Source organism: Rattus norvegicus, chromosome 15 (genome assembly GCF_021556685.1).
Source record: "Rattus norvegicus strain SHRSP/BbbUtx chromosome 15, alternate assembly SHRSP_T2T, whole genome shotgun sequence".
NCBI classification, from domain to species: Eukaryota; Metazoa; Chordata; class Mammalia; order Rodentia; family Muridae; genus Rattus; species Rattus norvegicus.
Window position 1 is genome coordinate 79201394 of NC_141548.1, and position 14485 is coordinate 79215878.

The following is a 14485-nucleotide window of genomic DNA, read 5'->3' on the forward strand; positions in this document are numbered from 1 at the left end:
ATTTATAGAAATTACTAGGAATAATTTACCATCCCCATAGCAGCAGAAAAGTAGTTAATACTATTTGTCCAACCATTGTACTGAGTATGCCTTACTGTAATAACCAGAGACACTATCATTCAAAAACAGACTGCTTGAATATTATTCTCTATCATTATTACTTAGTTCATTTGCTTGCATCCCTATACTGATTATCTGCCCATATGTGTGCTTGTGTGTGTGTGTGTGTGTGTGTGTGTGTGTGTGTGTGTGTGTGTGGTGTGTCTCTACACAGAATAACAATTGACGTAAAGGAGGCCATTTGAATTGAAGGAAAGTGGGAAAAATTCTGTGCAAGGGTTTGGAAAGAAGATAGGGAAGGGAGAAATGTTGTAATTAAAATGCAATCCCAAAAATAAAACACAGAAACAAAAAATTGATTATCTTCTTCTATCCTGTGAGTTCTGGATGTTAGGCTTGGCAGCTTGCCTGTTACTCAATGAGGTTTCTTCATGGCCTCAGACTTCCTTTATTTATTTTATTTTATTTTTTTTACAAATATCGCAATATTCAAAAAAGGCCCAGTCCTGGAATACAATGGATTCCTTATTTTCTTCCATTAATTAAACAAGGATATAGACAGAAACCACCAGATTTAATAGAAAATAATGTGTATATGTTTCGCCTTCTATATTTTTATTAATCTCAAATTTACCATATTCCTCAAAACTGTTTTACAATCAGTTTTCTTAGTAATGATTTGTTAATATGATTATTGCCAGCAGTATTGTCTAAAGGACAGATTAATTAGTTCAGTGATATAAATTAAATAAAGAAATAATGATACAGTAGTATTTAAACAGTTGGATGCCATTGTTGTATGACACTAAGTCATACTCAGAACATTGTTGGGCAAATAGGATTAATTGCTCTGGTGAGCCCATGGGGATAGTAAATGATGCCTAGTCATTTCTCAAAACGTTCATAGGTTTGGATAAAGCAAACAATTGGTTACTATATATTGGAAAGTGAAAATATGCCTCTCAGAGAAAGTGGAATTCAAAATGAGGATCCACATTTACTAAGGAGTTTGTAAAATAACCAAAGAAAGAAAAGCTTACAGAGGTGTATGGGCCTGTCCTACTACAGCTATTTAAATGTGGACCATGTATTTGGGATACACATCTACAGAGAATAAAGCCATCAACATGAGTTGATTCTGTATGGCATCAGCATCAAGCTTGTCTACTGGACAAGAATGGTTGGAGTACTATCAACGTGAACCCAGGAAAACAACCAAAGTCCTTTGCAATTTTCCAGATCCAAGTGTGGTCTTTTCAATGGCTTGATGATATTTTAACAGCAATTAGGTATTGATTTTTACAAATAGGCTGATGTTCAAATCTATAGTTCACATTGAAAAATAAAGAAAATATATCACCAAAAAGCATTAACATTATTGTCTTCACTGTTTCTCATACTGTAAAACTGCAGATTATACAAAAGGGCAACATTTGACAAAATTTTTCAGGCTGATATAAGACTCAAATTTTCTACAGAAACATTTTACTCCTGGATCAATTACTTCATAGATCTTCACCACACTGAAATATTTTACTCTACTCTAGGTGTTAGAGAAAAGAAAATAGAAAGAGAGGTCCTGAAAAGACAGGTGTCAATTTGCAGAAGGAACACGTGAATGACCCTTTTCTCATTGTAGAACATGTATATATTTACAAACAGAAACCAATTTACACAACAGCGCTCAAAAAATTGCCTAGACTAGCCTATATCACGTTTTAAAGTAAAAACAGTAAAAAAAAATAAGAGATGATTAAAAATGATTCCTTTACAAATTAAAATACAGAGATAGGAAAAGAAAATGAAAGAATAATTATACTACATGATGTAAGATATATTAATTTATAAGCAGAAGGCACAGTTTCCACAGCAATAAGAAACTACATCTCCTAGGTGACAGAATTAAGGACAGCACAGATCTGTAAAATGAAAAGTATAAAATAAGAATAATACCTAAAAGAGGAATTTTAAAACTTTTGTATTTTAAACATACACATTTCCATATATAATCCTGAAGAAACTTCTCTCAGGAAATAGACACAAACATATCAAAGTTGAGAAAATCAAGGACTAAATTTAATGGAATATAAGTGATTATGTATCAAACATTTCCTTAAAATGATCTGGCTTAGAAAACATTATGTTAAAGTGCCAAATAATAATATAAATGTACTCTTATTAGAGGAAAGCAAAGTAGAATGTTATATCTCTGACACGGAACGCACATGTTCAAAAGACACTTTGTAAGTCTTCTTTCAATTATGTAGGTGAAGTTAAAAAATGTAAGCCTTATTCTACTTGCTAAAACACAATAGCAGATTAAAAGACTGCATCACTACCATTCAAGATTCAGTCTTGCAATAGGCACAATTATCCAAATTTAATGACTATGACTTTTATGAATTTTGATCAAAGGAAGACATTTTCAAACTACAGAAGTTGTCCTTATTAATTGTGTGAAATATCGGCACAAATGAAATGACTATGTCAGCTAATAAGGGGCTGCCATGACTTCTTCTCCACAGTATGAACAGGTAATTGTTCAAGTTTTTTGAGAACAATAAGGACTGTATTCACTTCACTAGCTCTGTCACTAATCTAAGTACGGCATAGTTTATTGCTGAATTAAAATTTATTGCTATTACTCACAACATAATTGCACTTTTGCCTATATGCTTCTTGATATATTTACACATTAATTATGTAGGCTTTAGTCGACTTAAAATTTACACATATTTAAATCTTCTTATTTAACACGAATTTGGAATTTTTAATATATATATTAAAACATGAATTAAATTACAATGTATCTTAAAATAAAGTAAAATTAAAAGCATAAGAAATTTGCTATTTATTAATAAAAATAAGAGGGTGTAAAATGAACATATATTGATGTATTGTTTGTCTAAATTTTCTGCTTTTCTGATATTTAAAAGGAATAGTATCATCCAATATGAATAATTACTATTTTTCAGATTCTTTTAATTCTTGAATATGTGTAACAGCAGATTATTTAGGGTAAACTCCATTGTTATTTTCCCCAAAAATTAAATATGAGCGATTCATATTAACAATTCTAGTAATATAAGTGCTAAATTACAACAGAGAAATGATGTTACAACCTGTATAAAAAATGTTATTGTTTTGTAAAACCTCAAATGAATGTTGGAATCAATGAAATTACTTTTATTTATATTATAAATTTATTTATATTTAGTAAATTAGCATACTATTTCTAAAGCTTTTTTCTATATTTATTCACGGTATGCGCATCTCTCTTTATCTATGTACATGCTGATACAGATACTGTTGTAGACCGTAACAGGGCGTCATATCCACGAAAGCTAGAGTTACAGGCTGTTGTCAGAAAGGAGATACAAGTGCTGTATGCAAACTAGTACACTACTCTAGAAATCAATTTGGAAGCACCTCAAATAAATTGGAAAGAGATCTACCTGGAGACCCAGCAATACCACTCTTGTAAATATACCCAAAAGATGCCCCACCAAGCCATGGTAGTATGTGTTCCACTATGATCATGGCAGCCTTACTTGTGATAGCCAGAAGCTGGAAATAACCCAGATGTCCCAAGACAGAAGAATGGATACAGAAAATGTCGTTTATTTACACAGTGGAATACTACCCAGCTACTAAGAATGAGGACATCCTCAGTTTTGCAGGAAAATGGATGAAACTAGAAAAGATCATCCTGAGTGAGGGAACTCAGACCCAAAAGGACATGCACTGTATGTTCTCACTAATAACTGGATATTAGCAAATAAATAAATAAATATATAAATAAATAAATAAATAAATAAATGTATGTACAGAATACCCAAGATACAGTCCACAGAACGTAAAAAGCCAGACAAGCTGAAGGGCCCAAGTAAAGATGACTCAGTCCCACTTGGGAGTGAGAAGAAAGTAAAGGGTGCCTCCTTAGAGCAGGAGGCAGCACGTCAGTCTCATAATCTGAAGGGAGTGAGAAGAAAGTAACCACAATGGGGAAGGAAGGGGCATGTGAGGGAAAGGAATGGGGGTTTGAGAGAAGGGAACATGATCTAACATTGTGTGGGGAAAAGGACTGAAGCTCTGAGGGCCAGCAGAAAAAACAGAAACAGGTGACCTCAGGAGATAGTAGGTTTGGAGGACCCTCCAGAATGTACCAGAGACCTGAGAGGTGAGAGAAACCCAGGAATTGGGGGACGGGGAGCCACTAAATGAGAGGCCCTTCAGTGGGTATAGGGAACTTGCTGAGCACCCCTCTAGCAGAAAGAGAGGGCACCAAGTGAGGGAAGGGGTTGCCATCCCACAGTCAAAATTCTGACCCATAATTGTTCCTATCTGAAAGAATTGAAGGGATGGAAATGGAGAATAGTTATTTGCTATGCTTATAGCTTAAAAAACCCTTTTGGGACAGAATCACACACACAATATCACACACACACACACACACACACACACACACTCACACACACACACACACACACACAATCTTTGTTAAAATACAAAGCCATGAAAAGGCAGACGTCCAGACTCATGAGAAATCTGGGTGAATATGATGGTCTATACTATACTTCAAACTATAGATATTAACAACTACTTTGCAATATGGTATCTAGAGAAAATGTATTTTAAAGAATAACTAGGTATTTATTCTACCTTGGGGGATAGGAGATCATTTATACATAAACATCAAGATGTGAATGCAGCTTAGCAGGATGTGTTGGTAAGCACCTTCAATGGTCTGCAAATACAGGGCTTTAACATGTGAGAAAGAGAAGGTAAATGGCAATATATGTAAGTAAATTCATGGTGCATATTCAAAAAGGTCAGAATCTGTGAAATATCAAGGTCTCCCACATTTTCCATGCATATTTATGTTAACATTGAGAAAAGTAAGCAAAGCCCTTTGGATTAGAAATTGTCATTGGACAGAGAATAGGTCAGAATAGATTTATCATATTTTATCAACAGTTAAATAGCCGCTCACATTTTTTTTTACCTTTTAAAAATTTTGTTTTTAGTTTTTGCATAAGTAACTTTTAAACAATTGTAAAATGCTTTTGTTGCAGAATCATTCCCTTGCTTTGTTGACGCTGGCAACATTTAAAATTATAACCACTGAGAATTATGTGTCCCTCAGAATTTATTACCTGGAGCTGCCAGTGTGCACTGGACTCTGCGAGTACAGAACACGATATTTGGAGACTTCATGCACGTGTGCATGCAATGTTAATCAGGTTTGAAAATCACAAGTGCCTATTTAATTTCCTTTAAAATTATTCTTCAAAATTTAAGCTTCATGGTATATATTACACTTGTACACCAGGAGTTTAATATTCGTCTTCTCATAAATGAAAGCTAACTTTTAAAAAGTGTCAGTTGATCTCTCTCTCTCTCTCTCTCTCTCTCTCTCTCTCTCTCTCTCTCTCTCTCTCTGTCTCTGTCTCTCTCTCTTTTGCTGTGTGTGTCCTTAAAAATTATTTAGATCATTTAAGGAGCCTATTAAGTGGCTCCATGGAACAATGTACTTGTCATCAAGTCTGACAACATAATAATTCTTGTTTGTTTTTTTCCATTTTTTTGTGGTTTGTTGCGTTATTTCAGATTGAAAATCATGAAGTGAGAGGATGACAAAAAATTAACCTCTCACCTCCACAGCAATCTCCTGACAGATACAAAGTTGTCTGCATATGTATACCCATGATAAACAAATGTAACTTTAAAATTGTTCATGAATATTTTTTGGAAGTGAGTGAGACTGCTTGGAGAGGGGAAGGTAAGATAAGAACTAGATTATTTTGTAGTGAAGGTTCACCCTATGACTCCTGGAGCTCTGAATCCATTCCACTATAATTTTTTCAGAATTCATTTTTTAATTGCCTCTTTATAGAGAGGAATCAGAATCAGTGAAATATAAATAGACATGTTTCCTACAAACTTCCAAAAACTTATCACCCACTTTAGAAAACAATTTTTAAGCTTCAAGAAGAAACCAACATGGAAACATATTACCTCTAGTAAGATCCAAGGGAATCACTGAAACTTACCTGAGTAAAAAATCTCCAGAATTTTACTTAAAGCACGTTTCCAATATATTTTAATTTAAATATTCACTTTATTTTAGGACACAAAGTAGAGCAGAATATCAAAATAATAAGTCACGTTTGTATTTTTATATTTTGACTTCTAAACCCATTTATCGAGACAGACAAATAATCTTCATGAAATAAACAGATGATGTTTTCACTATAAAAGATTTTCGTCTTTCCTTAAAAATTATCTCTCTCTAACCTTTTTATTAATGTGATGTCCAGAGTAAAAAAAATCACATTCCTTATTCTCATGACATGATGGTACTTGAATTTGATAATATAATCAAACATTCAAAAATTAAACGACACACCAACATTAATATTTTACAAGCTTAGTTCAAGTATCTATGGCCATAATGTATAAATGTGTCTATGAAAGTAATATATTGTATAATTAATCATACTGTATTTTTAACTGGGTCTTATAAAATGAAACAGAAATAAGACAAAGGACTTTTGGAAAGTCCTCGGCATTAATATCCAAAAGCAATATATTTGTCTTAATTCAACTGTTATAATGCATTTAAATAAAAAGAGCAGACAATACTCTATTTTGCATATTGCCACCTGCTACAACAGATAAGCTCTAAAAATTTAGAGTCTAAACTTTATCATGGCCAACAGGTAATGGCAGGAAGTGGGCTGTATGTCATTAAACATAATTCTTCCAGCATTAATGTGTCCTTTGCACTCTGTATGGGAAGCATATAGATAGGAGAAAGGAGAAAAAGAAAGCTTCCAAGATCCTTTAATGATTGGTCTAAGTCAGCTCGTGGAATGCTACATGAGGGAGAAAGTGGTATGGAAGGGAGGCTCAGAAAGGAAGAAAGAAACTACTTTTCCTGTGCTTTCAGCAACTCTTTACCCAGTAACAAATGATTGACACTAGGAAGCTATTCAAATTCTGAGACAGATGTTACAATGCACTCATGTGTGATAACACATAACATGCAAGTAACTTAATTGCAACAAGTGGGGTAAAGCAGCCAAGAGGGGATTGGATGAGAAGATAGTTACAGTATGGAGAAGCTCTGGGCTTACATTGGTAATTCAAGAGTGATTTCAAGGCTGAGAGTTCCTCCGTTCAGGCTAGATGCTCAGTATCCACTAGGTCCTGCTGACACAAAAGGGGTGAAAAACTTCTTATCTTTCTCCTCTGTCAGGGTGTAAGAAGAACCAGAAAGTCATGGAAGTCATAAGAGTGTTGGCCTAGGCCTTACAAGTTCCACTTCAATATATCTACATGAAAAAGATTAGTCTCCTTCAAATAACCATCCAAACATACATTAGGACCAGTTTAAAGGCTTTATAAAACATATCACAGCATTTTGGTGTAATTTGTAATTGATTTCACCTGTGGACTTCTTCTGTTTCGGGATTTTTACTTCTCAAACTCCCTTTTGCATCTCATCTGAAATGAAGATATGTGTCGATAAGACAGCACAAATGATTGTATTACACCTTTAGGATATATAAGCATGATTGAAAGTTAGAAAGAACAATGTGCAAATTCTGTTGTAATAACCAAAAACCCAGGATAGGGAAAACTATTCTGAAAAATAAAAGAACTTCTGGGGGAATCACCATCCCTGACCTCAAGCTATATTACAGAGCAATCCTGATTAAAAAAAAAAACTACATTGTATTGGTACAGATGGCAGGTAGATCAACGGAAATGAATTGAAGAACCGAAATTAACCCTCACACCTATGGTCACTTGATCTTTGACAAAGGACCTAAAATGATCCAGTGAAAAAAGACATCATTTTCAGCAAATGTCAGAGGTTCAACTGGTGGCCAGCATGTAGAAGAATGCAAAATTATCCATTCTTATCTCCATGTACAAAGCTCAAGTACAAGTGGATCAAGAACCTCCACATAAAGCCAGATACATTGAAACTAATAGAACAGAAAATGGGGAAGAGCCTCAAACACTTAGGCACAGGGGAAAATTACTTGATCAGAATACCAACAGCTTATGCTCTAAGATTAAGAATTTAACAAATGGAACCTCTTAAAACTGCAAAGCTTCTGAAAGGCAAAGGACACTGTCAATAGGATGAAACGGCAACCAACAGACTGGGAAAATGTCTATAACAACCCTACATCTGATAGAGGGCTAATATCCAAAATATACAAAGAACCCAAGAAGTTAGATTCCAGAAAGACATTTGTCTCTTTATTAAAAATGGGGTACAGAGCTAAACAAAGAATTCTCAACTGAGGAAAATTGAATGGCTGAGAGGCACCTAAATAAATGTTCAACATCCTTAGTCATCAGGGAAATTCAAATCAAAACAACCCTGAGATTCCACCTCAACCAGTTAGAACACTCCTCCATTGTTGGTGGGAGTGCATGTTGGTAAGACCACTGTGGAAATCAGTCCGGCAGCTCCTCACAAAATGGACATAGTGCTACCTGAGGACCCAGCTATACTACTCCTGGCTATATACCCAAATATGCTCCAACATATAACAAAGAAATATCCTCCACTATGTTCATAGCAGCCTTCTTTATAATATCCAGAAAATGGAAAGAACCCAGATGTCCTTCAACAGAAGAACGGATACAGAAAATGTGGTACATCTACACAATGGAGTACTACTCAGCTATTAAAAACAATGAGTTCATGAAATTATTAGGCAAATAGATGGAACTAGAAAATATCATCGTGAGTGAGGAAACCCAATCACAAAAGAACACACATGATATACACTCATTGATAAGTGAATATTAGCCCTAAATCTCAGAATACCCAAGGTAAAATTTATAGACTATGTTAATCTCAAGAAGAAGAGCAATATGTGAATGCTTCAGTCCTCCTTAGAAGGATGAACAAAAATACAGGGACAAAGAGTGGAGCAAAGATTGAAGGAAAGGCCATCCAGAGACTGCCCCACTTGGGGATCTAGACCATATACAGCCACCAAAACAAGTCACTATTGCTGATGCCAAGAAGTGCTTGCTGACAGGAGCCTGATATGGATGTCTCCTGAGAGGCTTAGCTAGAGCCTTGTTGATACAGATGTGGAGCCTTGCAGCTAACCATCGGATTGAGCATGGGGACACCAATGGAGGAGTTAGAGAGAGAACTGAAGGAGCTGAGTGGTTCACAACCCATAGGAAGAACAACAATATCAACCAACCAGACCCCCCCTTCAGAGCTCCTAAGGACTAAAACACCAACCAAAGTGTACACATGGAAGGATCTATGCCTCCATCCACATATGTGGCAGAGAATGGCCTTGTTGGGCATCAATAGAAGGAGAAGACCTGGGTCCTGTGAATGCTTTTTTCCCGAGTGTAGGGGAATGCCAATGTGTTGATGTGGGAGTGGGTGGGTGGGAGGGTGAGCCTCCTCATAGAAGTAAGGGGCAGGGCTATGGGAGAGGGGAAAACCTGGAAAGGGGATAGCACTTGAAATGTAAATAAATAAAATCTCCAATAAAAAATTCGCTCAGTATAAATAAAAAATTATTGAGGAAAAATACAGGCACTAGGATGTTTCTTCTATAAGAAGATCTGTTATCATAAATTATTTTATATTTATCACTAGGAAGTCGCTTTAATAAATAAGTAATAAACACAATGAATATTATAAAATTACTAAACAGTTTCTTGTTCTTGGTTTTCTAAATAAGAAAGGGTTTGATAATATTGTTGGGAGATAGTTTAGATATAAAACACACAGGTGCTCCACCATGTTCATAGCAGCCTTATTTGTAATAGCCAAAAGCTAGAAACAATCCAGATATATGTCAAACAAAGAATGGATACAGAAAATGAGGGCCGTTTACACATGCTATGCTATTCAGCTATTAAGAACGAGGATATCATGAATTTGCAGACAAATGGATGGAACTAGAAACTATCGTCCTGAGTGAATTAACTCAGACTCCAAAGGACATACACTGTATGTAGTCACTGATTCATGGATATTAGTCAAAAAGTACAAAATAAAACACACAGATCATAAGAAATGTAACAAGTAGAAAGACCTGAGTGAGGATGTTTCAATTCCATTTAGAAGGGGGAAGGGAATAATCACAGGAGGCAGTGGGGGGTGGGACCAGGTGAAAGAGATGAGGGGTGGGAAAAGGGGTGGTACTGAACAAAGCATATTCACCTTGATATGTCTGTTTTATCACCTTCCCAGAGCTTGTGTTTAGTTTCACTGTCAGCAGACCATAGACACGTATTTATTAAGGATAGTGCAATGACATTTACACAGCACGCTCATGATGAGTCAAATGGAAGGATCACACGCAAGGAAAAACAGATAAAAGGATGAACTTTATAAATTCTGCTGTCCACACAGCAAACACACAGAATAAATTGGCGTTCCAAACACCAAAGGCATATTATTGTAAATATATAATCAACAATTCATATTTTCAAAAGTTCTTTGGACCAGAAGATAGGAAGAAAAGCACATGCAATTTTAACTTCCTTCAGCAATGCCATTAGACTCAGGAGTCTTTCAACTCTTCTCCTACATTAGTTTTCCTGCCCAAAACTTGTAAAATATTCTTCATTTTGCTCAAATTTAATATTCACAGACGCAACTTTCTTGGGTCAGGTGCATGCACATAGAAACTGTTCTAAGAGCATAGAATAATATTAAAATATATTAGTATTGTGTTTTAAGTCGATTTTATTATTTTATGCCCTGTTCATTTATGGTGTGTGATGACAACACTTTTCAAATGGTCATACCTATTAAATAATTTTTTTTAAAACGCTGGGGTGAACACCAAGGTAGAAAGTCATTGCAGTTGTTGAAGTAAGAGATTTTTGTGAACAGAAATAAATAAATAGTTTTTGATTTGGAGAAGGAACTATTCTAGGAATCGGAGTAAAGACATGTTTTAAAAATTGAAACAAAATGTTGCTGATGGGTGTGTAAAATGAAGACATATTGCTAGCCCAGTTATTGAAAACTAGTTTTCTTCAGTGATCAGTTACATATCAGATACACAAACAGATACAGTCCACAAGTGGTGATAAATAGATGACCTCTGGTTTAATAAAATGCTTATGTCATAGCTTTTTTAAGAAAATGGAACATTGTTTTAAGAATTGGTCTTCCAGGTACTGGTTTCTACTTTGCTTTTCGGGCCTATGACAAAATGTGAAACACTATATAAAATTCATTCCCAGGGATTATCTGCATTATCTATGGGGTTTAGATCAGCTAATCATTAATAGCAGATATATTTGAGCAAATTCAATATTTTATTAATAGACACAACATCTTCGAGGTTTTTTTATTTCTATGTCTTCACAGCAATATATTTTCAGGTAACACAGCTGCAACAAAGCAATTTTTTAAAGTAAATGAATCAAACAGCTACACTTGAGGTTTAATTAATGAGCATAGTCCCCATGACGTTAAGAGGGGGAAAATCTGAGAAACAAATTCAGCTATAAAGTCTGTATGATTCAGTCTTTTATATTATATCATACACAGGCACTGGAACGCTGGCAGTATATACCTCCAAATCTAGTCAGGGCTTGCTGCACAACACACTGGAAAGTCTATGAAATTATAACTTTATTTTTATGGGTTATTCTTGCAAGCTAGTCAAGAATGTTGCAAGTATTTTCCACAAAAGTTTTTTTTTAATTCTTAAATTGGTAGTGGGTAATTATGACAAAGTTTTGTTGAAATTTGTGTGTGTGTGTGTGTGTGTGTGTGTGTATTTATATATATATATATATATATATATATATATTCATGTGAAATAGTATCATACCTCTTCATGAAAATAATTTTATTTAAATTTTTTTGATAAATGCGAGGCATGTATTAGTTCACAAAGGATAATTAAAGGTTCATGTCCCATAGTGTGTGATTTCTAGTATTTTTATGCCTCAGTCTCCCATGGCTTATGGTTTCATTTCCTACAGTGTCTATTCAGTACATACAACTTTTATCCTGATGCAGCACAGTGCATCTTTACTACAGCTCCTGTTTTCCCACCGGTGATATTGGTCTAGCATCATGGAACGATTGTTTGGTCCCTCTGAGTAAATAAGAGAAGCACTCTGTCTCTCAAAGAAAGTCATAAAAATGGTTTCTTTTAGAGTGAGCTCATCCCATAAATCTCTTCGGCTCCATTACAATGTCCCAGATTGTTCTTATGGATTGATAACTGTGAACCTCAGCATTAATGAAATGGTGGGCTGTGTTCTCACAAGAAAGTGTCTTTGAGGAGATTTATTCTCAAATTTTACCATTATTTTACAATGTTCAGTAGCATTACTGATGTGGAAGGGGCCAATTTTATTATTATATGCACACTTGAACATTTCACAGTAATGCCACGATAGCAAATAAAGCAAACAAAGAATGTGCTTTGTTTTCTGTGGTTTGGCTAGAGGGGAAATTACTTCAAATGTTTCCTTTCGTCCTCATATTTAAGATATAAAACAGTTAAATTGATTTTATAGGATATAGAATATAGCAGTCTCTTATTAAACTTGCCATAAACTCAGGGTCCACTTGCAGTTCGCTATGAGCCAAGTATTAGCTATGGAAATCTAGGCTCAACTTCACACACGGTCAACTTTAGCATGCCGAAGAAATCACCTTTTTTGCTTCTGGGCTTATGAATCCAGAATTCCAATCACAACGGCAATATTAAAGAAAACTATGGGATGAGGACTCTGGCATTTACAGTCATTATCTAAGGAAATGTCAGTTGAGGATAAGAAAATATCAGTCATACCTGGGGGTGTGTAGAAATTTCTGATAAATGTGAAATGCAACTCCTTTTATAACACACATGATTTAAAAATATTTATAATCCCTGGAAGTTGTAGGAGAGAGTCTCAAATATATGTTTAATAACTGTTTATGCCAAAGGAGCCATACATTTAGTATAGAGAGAACTCCCACAGTGGTATCTTATTTTCAGGTAGTATACTCTTCCTGGATTTTCTTCATTTAAAACTGAAATTGTTGTCTTCAGTAAGATTTTTGCTGGATGTTTTCAAAGCATCTAAAGTCATAATTGTATGCAAGGCATATATTCAGGTTGATAAGGCAGAATTCAGTCCGGTCCTTCCATGACTATCATTAATATTGTTAATAGATGTCATGTGCCATATAATAATTTCACCATTATACATATGAAGAAAATTATGTAATGTTTTCTGATGAAACCCTAAATGCATAAAAATGTCTAAAATTATAAATAAATAATAGATAATATTAAGAAAAGATTATACATTATAATCCTGCAGGATGGTACACGTCCTTAATCCTAGCACTTTGGAAGCAAAGATATACAGACAGATCTCTATGAATTCAAGACATCTGGTTCTACATGAGTCCCAGGATAGCGAGTATTACTTGGTGAGACTCCCCCAAAATTAAAGGTCTATGTGTACATAATAATATTAAACATTATAATTAAGAACAAGGCAAAACCCTGCGATTTACAAAGTTAAATATAGTAAAAAACGAGTTTCATAGCTCAGAGGAAAAATATAGTCTCAAGACTCTTTTCCCCTCACAAGCTTGTGTTGAATATTTAGTGCCTTTTTAGTGGTTATAGTTTTCAAAGCTTTAAAAACTTCAGGAAGGTAGGGGCTAGTGAGAAAGAAGAAGTCTTGGAGGGTAGGTTTTTGACGTCGTCATGTGACCCCTGGCTCAAGCATGTGCTCTCGGCTTCCTGTCCCATTTTGCCATGAGGTGCCTTGCTCACATACACTTTACTCTTGAGTGTGATGATCTGACGTATTGTCAGGGTATAAAGCAAAATAAACCTTTCCTCACTTTTAATGACTTATGTCAGATGTATGGTTACAGGATAAAAAAGGTGGTTAGTGAGCACACTTCAAACAAGACTTTTATAAGTCAGAGGCCAGGTGGAAATGCTAGCAGGCTATGAAGGAGTAGTGGCCAAGTGTGCACTTCGTGCTAGCACATCAATACTAATTGTGACTATTGAAGCACTCTGAGTAGCAAAGTCCAATTCATTTTGAAATTGATTTCCCCTACTCTATAATGAGTTTTTTAGATAAAGCAATTTTCTTATATTAATATTAATAAAAGTTATCTATAGATTCTGATAGAATACTTGAGTGGAATAGCAGCCATAAATATTTGCAATGACACTTTATGTGAAGAAAGGACACAGCAAGTCTACCAAGCCAGGTTTACTAATCCTTTACTACTCAATAGTTTGATTCTGCAGTTTTGAAATGGCAAATATCTAGGCTTCAGATTAAAGGCTACTAATTTTAGTAGTATTTACATTTCATTAAACATTATTTATATCTTTGGAATTCATGCTGGACCTGTATTCCTCTATTGCTT